This window comes from Athene cunicularia, assembly GCF_003259725.1.
Source record: "Athene cunicularia isolate RWA chromosome 7 unlocalized genomic scaffold, athCun1 chr7_part1, whole genome shotgun sequence".
NCBI classification, from domain to species: domain Eukaryota; kingdom Metazoa; phylum Chordata; class Aves; order Strigiformes; family Strigidae; genus Athene; species Athene cunicularia.
The window spans coordinates 38,376,249-38,384,241 of NW_020799107.1; the positions used below are offsets into that span (position 1 = coordinate 38,376,249).

At 43.2% G+C, this 7,993-nt stretch overlaps 1 protein-coding gene across 4 annotated transcripts in view; it reads left to right on the plus strand.

Annotated features, from left to right (window-relative positions):
* The first annotated feature begins 6,740 nt into the window (after positions 1-6,740).
* Positions 6,741-7,993, plus strand: part of MARCH7 (membrane associated ring-CH-type finger 7) — a 25,422-nt gene continuing 24,169 nt past the window's right edge. For 2 of the 4 annotated variants that reach the window (XM_026852220.1, XM_026852222.1), the window contains exon 1: positions 6,741-6,878. The gene's annotated coding sequence lies outside the window, so the exon portion shown is untranslated. The remainder of the gene's footprint in view (positions 6,879-7,993) is intronic. The other 2 variants (XM_026852221.1, XM_026852225.1) reach the window with 2 other exon arrangements.

Genomic DNA, 7,993 nt, shown 5'->3' on the forward strand with positions numbered 1-7,993 from the left:
GCGTATCAGCACATCAGTGACAAACTCAGCAAAAGGCAACAAAAATGCCTCCTGCTGTCCAAGTATCCCATGGAGTCAGGGAGCATATTCACTCATCTGTTTCCAGCATTGTCTATGTTGTTGTTTTGCCAGTTACCAGGCCTAGCACAAAGGACACAGCCAGCATCAAGATGAACCAATAACCAGGTTGTTCTGGACACAGAAGGGTCAGTACATGGGTGAACGCTGGGGGTACAAACAGGCCTATCAGGTTATACATAATCAACATCAATCCCAACAACGACACCACACGACCAACACTGAGTGAAATAAATGGTGAAATAGTGTTGGAGAACGGCTTGCAGAGAGCAAGGCCATAGCTCTCTGCAGGAGCTGGTCGGCCATAGCTCCCTGCAGAAGTCGGTCCCAGCCACCTGAGGTAAACAAAGGAAAGAACCCAGGGTACAGTTATGTAAACAAGGATGAAGACCCAGGGCTCAGTTGTGCTAGCGAGGATTATTGTGAGAACACAGAGATAAGTTGGGGCGCATTATGACCTTGGGGGTCAGAGGAAAGCAGCCCTGGGAGGGAAGCAGGTTTACAGCAAGAAAGATGTTTATGCATACCAGAGGTGCCACAAGGGGCTGGGATATTATAATGTGACCTTTTAGATGTACCCAATGGCTGAGATATTATAATGTAGTTTCTTAAATGTATCCAGGAGAGTTGCAAGTAGTGTATTGTAGACTGCTTATATAAGGTGTGATTTCTATCAATAAAGTTGAAGCTTGCTCTATCATTCACATTGAATTGGCTGCTTGCTTCCTCTGCCCGCCGCAGTTGTCTTGTTATTTCCAATCCTCTCTCTGTGAGGCCTGATAAAAACGTCCAAAACACAGCAAAAGCACAAGTGTGACTTTACCACCTCTCTTTCCCCTTCCCGTCTCTGCTGACCAGTGGCTTCCTGTCCTTGGTCAGAACAAAATCCTTTCCTTTTCTCCATCAATTTCTTTATCTTAAGCTGGTATGAAATGGACACAATAGAAAATGTGTTTTGTTTTTTTGTGCAAATCAGTTGTTATCAGGTAAACTCTAACTAGGCCTTTGTTGTATTTATGTACATGCCCTTTCATTTTAGATCAGTAATTATATATATTTTTTAAAGTTACATTCCTTTATTTAACACATCTATACCATAAAGCAGAAGAAAGTCAGGCAGCCAGAGAGTAGTTCAGTAGCTTTTCAACAGGTGAAATACACTTCTGGTACATGTGACAGTAGAAGCCAGGACTACGTTCCTATTTCTACACTTGATTTATTAAGTAAAATCGTCTTGATATTTATTTTCCCGTTTGTGTTAGGCACAAAAAGAAGAGATTTACCCTGGCCTTATTAAGTGCACAGCAATATGCAATTGTTCATTTTGACTTTTTCTTAGTTGAACCTCAAGAAAGGGACAATCTTTTCAACCTGTGGTGATTTAGGCCCTGCTGGGACCGGAGAACACGTTACCATTGTCCCTTCCCCACCCTCGGACACAAGTAGGGCACAAACCCCGGGTTAAAATGAGAAGAAATTTAATACAACAGTGTAATAAGCAATCTGAACAACAACAGTGGCAATGATAACAACAATAAACAGTAATAACAGTGAACAAGACAAAAGATATACAGAGAAATACCGCAATGGATACAGACAGCCCCATGCTCCCTGCAACCAAAGCCACAAAGGAAAAAATTCCCATGCTCCTGCCCAGACCTGACATCAGCATGGTGTGAATAACCCGGCTGGAGATCCCTTCCCCCTCTCTGCTGGGGAAAACTTAACCCTATCCTAGCTGAACCAGGACACAACCATATAGCAAGAGCAACAGAGGTGTAGTTTCGCCAGGAGTTGAAAATGTCTTCTGTTTTAATTGCAGTTATTTGTTCCTACCTGTAAAAATGATGGACATAATACAAATTAAGGAAAATAAATAAATTCAAGTTGTTATCTTGAGAGGAAGAGAGAGAGACAACTCTATTGCCTGTATTTCAATTACAGGAAAAGCACAATGATCCCCTTATTGTGTGCCCATGCAATTCAAAATTCCTGATGCTTTGCTCCTCCCACTTCCTTCTCTCCTTTAACACTAAATTAGTCACAATAACACAATAACAATAATTATGTTGTTTCTGGATTCCAGTCCATTCTCGTCAACACAGGAGTAAAACATATTATACTCCTGACCCTACTTACATACTCTCCTCAGTAACAGAGCTCGGGTAGATTTCAATAAAATCTTACATTGCTATTATTTTTGTTCAAAAACTTTTTTCACCCCTTATGTTTATGTATATGTATGTGTTGGTTTTGTGCGATTCTTTGATTCTTATAACTTAGACACACAGAAAGATATCTTAAGGCCATCCAAGTTTTAGTAAGTTTTCAGTAGCAAAATTTCTTCCTAAATATCAATAAGCAAAGACATCTCCATCTTCAAAGGAGTAATTTCGACTGCTCTACCCTGGGTTAAGCAATAAAGTGCCATCTGGGTTTTTCTGCACCATGGTGAGGCAGCTGTCCCCTGCAGCCCATGGAAGTTCACGGTGCAGCAGATCTCCACCTGCAGCCCGGGGAGGACCCCACGCCGGAGCAGGCTGTGGCCCCGTGGGAAGCCCGCGCTGGAGCAGGCTCCTGGCAGGACCTGTGGCACCGTGGAAAGAGGAGCCCACACTGGGGCAGGTTTGCTGGCAGGACTCGGCACCCACGCGGGAGCAGTCTGTTGCTGGGAGGACTGCCCCCGATGGAAGGGACCCATGCTGGAGCAGTTTGGGAGTAGCTGCAGCCCGTGGGAAGGACTCACGCTGAAGAAGTTCATGCAGGACTGTCTCCATGGAGGGACCCCACACTGGGGCAGGGGACTAGTGTGAGGAGTCCTCCCCCCGAGGAGGAAGGAGCAGCAGAGACAAGGGGTGATGAACTGACCACAGCCCCCATCCCTGCCCCCTGCGCTGCTGGGGGCAGGAGGGAGAGAAGTCGGGAGTAAAGTTAAGCCTGGGAAGAAGGGAGGGGTGGGGGGAAGGTGTTTTAAGGTTTGGTTTTATTTCTTATTACCCTTCTTTGAATTGATTGCTAATAAGTTAAATTAATTTTCCCCAAATAGAGCCTGTTTTGCCCATGACAGTAATTAGTGAATGGTCTCTCCCAGTCCTTATCTCAACCCACAAGCCTTTTGTGTATTTCCACCCCCTGTCCAGCTGAGGAGGGGAGAGATAGGGTGGCTTTTAGGGGCACCTAGCGTCCAGCCACAAAAGGCAAGGTTTAAACTAGTTGAAGATAGCCCTTGGAGTCTGTATAGAGTCCACTGTAGGGACTATCTTCATAGTACATGTTTTAGCTGATTAAAAAAAAACCACAACCAAGTCCACATATAACTTAAAGTAACTCTTCAATGCAGAAAAAACACAGTAAAAGGATGCTTTGAGATTGCCCTGATTTTGTCTGTGTGCAAGTTCTTCAATCTATTCCTCTTCTGCAGTCTAAGCTACACATACACAGCAGATGGTGTATTCAAAAAAACTGTATTTCACAGTAAGTGTGGAGTGGACTGACTTTTGACTCAAGGATGCATTTTTGTCTTTCTGGGACACAATATCTGCAATCCATGGAAGTCTCCCTCTTGTCTGTGCCCAGCTTTACAAACATGAACGGTTACGGTAATATTTGGGATGATCTATGTGAACACATGCCACATCCAAAAACCTTTTTTCGATCTGGGAATGCCACCTTTTCTGGTGGCATTTCTCACTGAAAGGAGAGGGTCAAAATGCTTAGGATATTGCCTGAAGCCCTTCATAACAACAAATATTCAAGGTACGATCTAAACTGCACCAAAAACCCACCCCAATCTAGTGCTCTCTAATAAAATTCTTACAGAATGGTCAGAAATGTTACGAAAACTCTTTGGGAAGTGTCTATCTTCCGATGGTTATTAGAAGTGCTTTTTACTTAAGAATGACTTACTAACATGGATAGATTAAAACTAGGCAACTAGACAACAGTAATTTCAGATAATCTTAAAATTTCAGACTATGATCCACTTAAGGACAGATTCTATGAAAAGTTCAGTCATTTTTGAAAAAACAACTTTTGTGAGAGGATATAAGAATGGGCAGGGATAGTAACTCTGTTAATAACTATCTGACTTGAATCTGCCTATTTCCATATTCTTCATATGGTTAAAGAACATGACGAAGCAGATGTACTCTAAACCTGCTGCTTTGCTGTTTACAAGTGCATTATTGCACAGGCTTTTGTGACTTCAGCCCCTGTCACCCAACATTTTGACATTTTCCTTAAGAAAAATCCCAAACTGTATTCCAGGCTGATTAGATGGTACCGTTTTAGCAATGATTCACATTGTAGAGAAGTCTTTGTGCAATGTGGTGACATTGATTATTACATCTTAACCTTTCCCAATTTTCTATATTTGTAATTAATTTACGTACGTAGTGTTACAGTACTACAGGGTAGATATTTGATCCATTGTGCAGATTAAGAAAAAAATGCAAGCCTATAAGCTTAGGTGTAAGTGTAATTTTTTTTTGTTCTAGGAAGAGGAACAAAGCTGTGACAATAGTATGGCCAACAATGGCTCATAGATGGCTAATAAAAAGGGTATTTCATCAACCCTTGAGTAATACAAATTGTGCATTGCATTGGACAGGGCTTATGCAGTGAATGGTGTAACATCTTTCTTAGCACTTCTTAGTAAATCCTCTTCTGATGATAGTGAGACCGAGTTGAAGATCTCTGAAGTTTTTCATTGGACAGACCGTACACTGCTTATCTTTTAACTTGCTTTTTAAAAGAAAAGCATAATGGACTTGCTTAGTGGTGGCCATGATCTGTTCTGGCTGCAGGAGGGCTGATGCTCTGTCCTCTACATTCACACAGTCATTTTGCTCAATCTGTGAATTACAATTGATTTGTGCATGACTAAAAGACAGAATGCCTCCTGTAAGGATTGACTGACATTTAATGTAGATCTAACTCTAAGTTAAGCTAACCAGGCAAAAGGGCAGCTGCTACTGCTGGAATGACTTATCAAGTCCATTCCCAGCTGCCCTCTTTCCCTGGAGACTGATACGCCAAATAAATGGTATTGGCAGGGGCAGCAGCCTGCTTTTGGCTGCTATAGTCAAGATTTTTCCAAGTCCAATATGCCTTGCTTTGGGCATGCTGGTGAAAGGCTACATGCCCATCAGCAAAAACCCAGCATCCTTTCTCTCAGTTTGCATCTGAACGTTGCGTGTCTCTCTGTGTACAGCTCTTCCCAGCTGTTTGTCCTCATCTCCAACTCACTAGTACTTGGTCCACCACTTCTCTATGAAAGAGAATCAGTGAACAAAACCAGTCACAATCCAAACCTATGGAAAAACACACTTAAAAGCATGAATGGGAAACAGAATCAAGGATATTGTTAAACATAGGACTGTCCTGTAATTTAGAGATTACACCTGGCTAAATTCTAACCAGCCTGACTGGTCTTTCATGCATCCCAGATCTGTCAGAGCTATTAGGCATGCAGACACTGAATCTGTATATGTTGTAGGCCTGTGCCAGGGTGACCGCTTGTGTTTTTTGGTGTTTTGGATTGTTCTTTTTTTTTTTTTTTCTTTTTTCCTCCCTTAAAGAATGGCTAGCCTGCTACTATTGCACACCCCCTTTATCTGACTTGCAACAGCTAGGACACTCACTGTGGTAGTAGGCTTCAGGAAAGCCCTGCTGTAGACTGATGACAGATGGATATTGTATCAGTAAAATACTGAGACTTGTGACTGCAGTGACAGAAGCCTAGACTCCATGATAATAACACAACATGTCTTCTTAAGAGTCTGGTTCAGATAACACCATAGTGTCAGATCTCTGCCATATTCTGTAGTGGGCAGGGACACTGAAAACCATAACTGGTTTATGATAGAGATTTTGCAAAGGCTTGGCATTTTCAGAATTTGATGATTGTCTCCTGATTTCGTAAGTCATGCAAAATCTTCCCCTCCAGTAAAAATGTCTGCCAATGTCTATTACTTTCAAGAGGACAAAACTAAAGTCTGAATACAATAAGGTCAATGGCATTTCCATCACTTTGCAGTTGAGGCTTTCTCCGATACTCCCACCCCACCATGGGCTTCAGGGGACTGAAATCAGATCCAGGCTATGTATGGCTGTTCTTGAGATATGGTGGATTTATTTACAAAATAACATTGAAGCTATTCAACATAGGAAGAAAACACAGAACCTCTGTTTGCAGTTTTAAGGCTGAAAGTTGAACTTGAAAGTTGATTCAAACTGTGGCTTTTGGGATGTTTCTCCACAAAAGGAAAAGAAACTGTGTCTTTAATATGAGGATTTTTCAGATCGCCTTTATTCTGCAGAGTGCCACAATTTTAATCTCTCGCGGCTGAAGTGAGCAGTGCTAAATGCGACCCTGGGTCTCCTTGTGGCACCATTCGCTGTGTGCAAACACAGGACCCCTGCGGCTGCTCCCCCGGCTCCTGCCACGCCGCCCTGCCTGGCCAGGGCCAGGACCAGGGCCAGGGCTAGAAGCAGGGCTAGTTGTGGGGCCAGGGCCAGGGCCGGAACCAGGGCCAGAGCTAGAAGCAGGGCCAGCAGTGGAACCAGGGCCAGGGCCAGGCTCGTCCGCCCTCCCGCCCCGCGGCCCCGCCCCCAGGCTGCTCCCGCCGCAGTTCTCGCGAGAGCTCAGCATGGGCGGGGCGCGGGCGGTGATTGACAGCCGGCCGTCTCGGCGCTGTCGCCATTGTGCTGCGGGGAGAGGTGGCAGGCTTGGGGTGGCCGCCTCTGGGCCTGGCCCGGCTGGCTCCTCGGTTCCTGAATGTTCGTGTCGTGAGGGTGAGTACCGGCGGCGTCTCGGAGGGGAAGGTGTCCCCGTGCGGCCCAGCCGGCGCCCGTGTGCGGGGCCGCGGGGGATTCATCTTTATAGCTGATCCTTCTTGTTTGCTGACTGAGGCCAGGACTACAGAAAAAAATGTATGGTTGTATTAAATAAATTAATAATATGTATGCATAAACTGACATACTAAATTTTGAATTTTCTAACATGCTGCCTTTATCTTGTTTTAGCACCTTTTTGTGTATAGTTTCTGCAAGATTTCTTTACTTGGAGAAAGAAAATACTATATAGGTAGTATAATCCTGGAATATTCAGGTTGAAATCACAACCTGTGCTAATTTACAAGATTAAGCTGATTGATAATGTCCTCTTGGGGTTACAGTTGGAGGAGAAAATTAGTCCTGTGCTTTATGTGTGTTTGTAGAAGCAATTTGCTAATCTTGGGACTCCATTTCAGCTTCTAGAAATAGCTGGCCATAATATTCTATCCTGTCCTTTCCTATTTGAATGATCTTCTTTTGTCTGTTCTTTGTATGGTACATAAGCAATTTTATAAGTGCTAGACGATCTCTAATTTAGTCTTGAAGTTCTCATAACTTTTTATGCTTCTGTTGTCTTCTCTTGTTTGTGGGGACATTAATATCTACTGGTAGGAGCTTCCATCCCTTCTTCTAGAACATCTGTATATTGTACACAAGTCTGTCTGTTATTTAATTCATCTGGTTCCACACCTGTCTGAAGCAAAGTGATCTAGAAGCAGAATGATTCATAACAAAAGTGATAATGCTGGCGCTCTTTGTCAAGTAACTTAATAGTACAGAATTGGATCCATTATTCTGTGTGTCTGTCCCTTATATTTTGTATCAGGATAAAATGTAGATAAACAGTGCTTTGGATGTCAGATCTCATTGAGACCTACAGCTGTCCAGTCTACCATACACCCTAGTCTATATTACTTTGACATTAGATTCATGGTTTGCATAGTTACTTTTCCTACCCGGTGCAGCTTCAGGCAAGTACTAGACTTGCAGTGCACATTATGGCAGACTAATCTAAAGCTTAAATTAACCGTCATTACAGTGTCTTATCTAATGTAACAAATATGAAGAAATATGATTG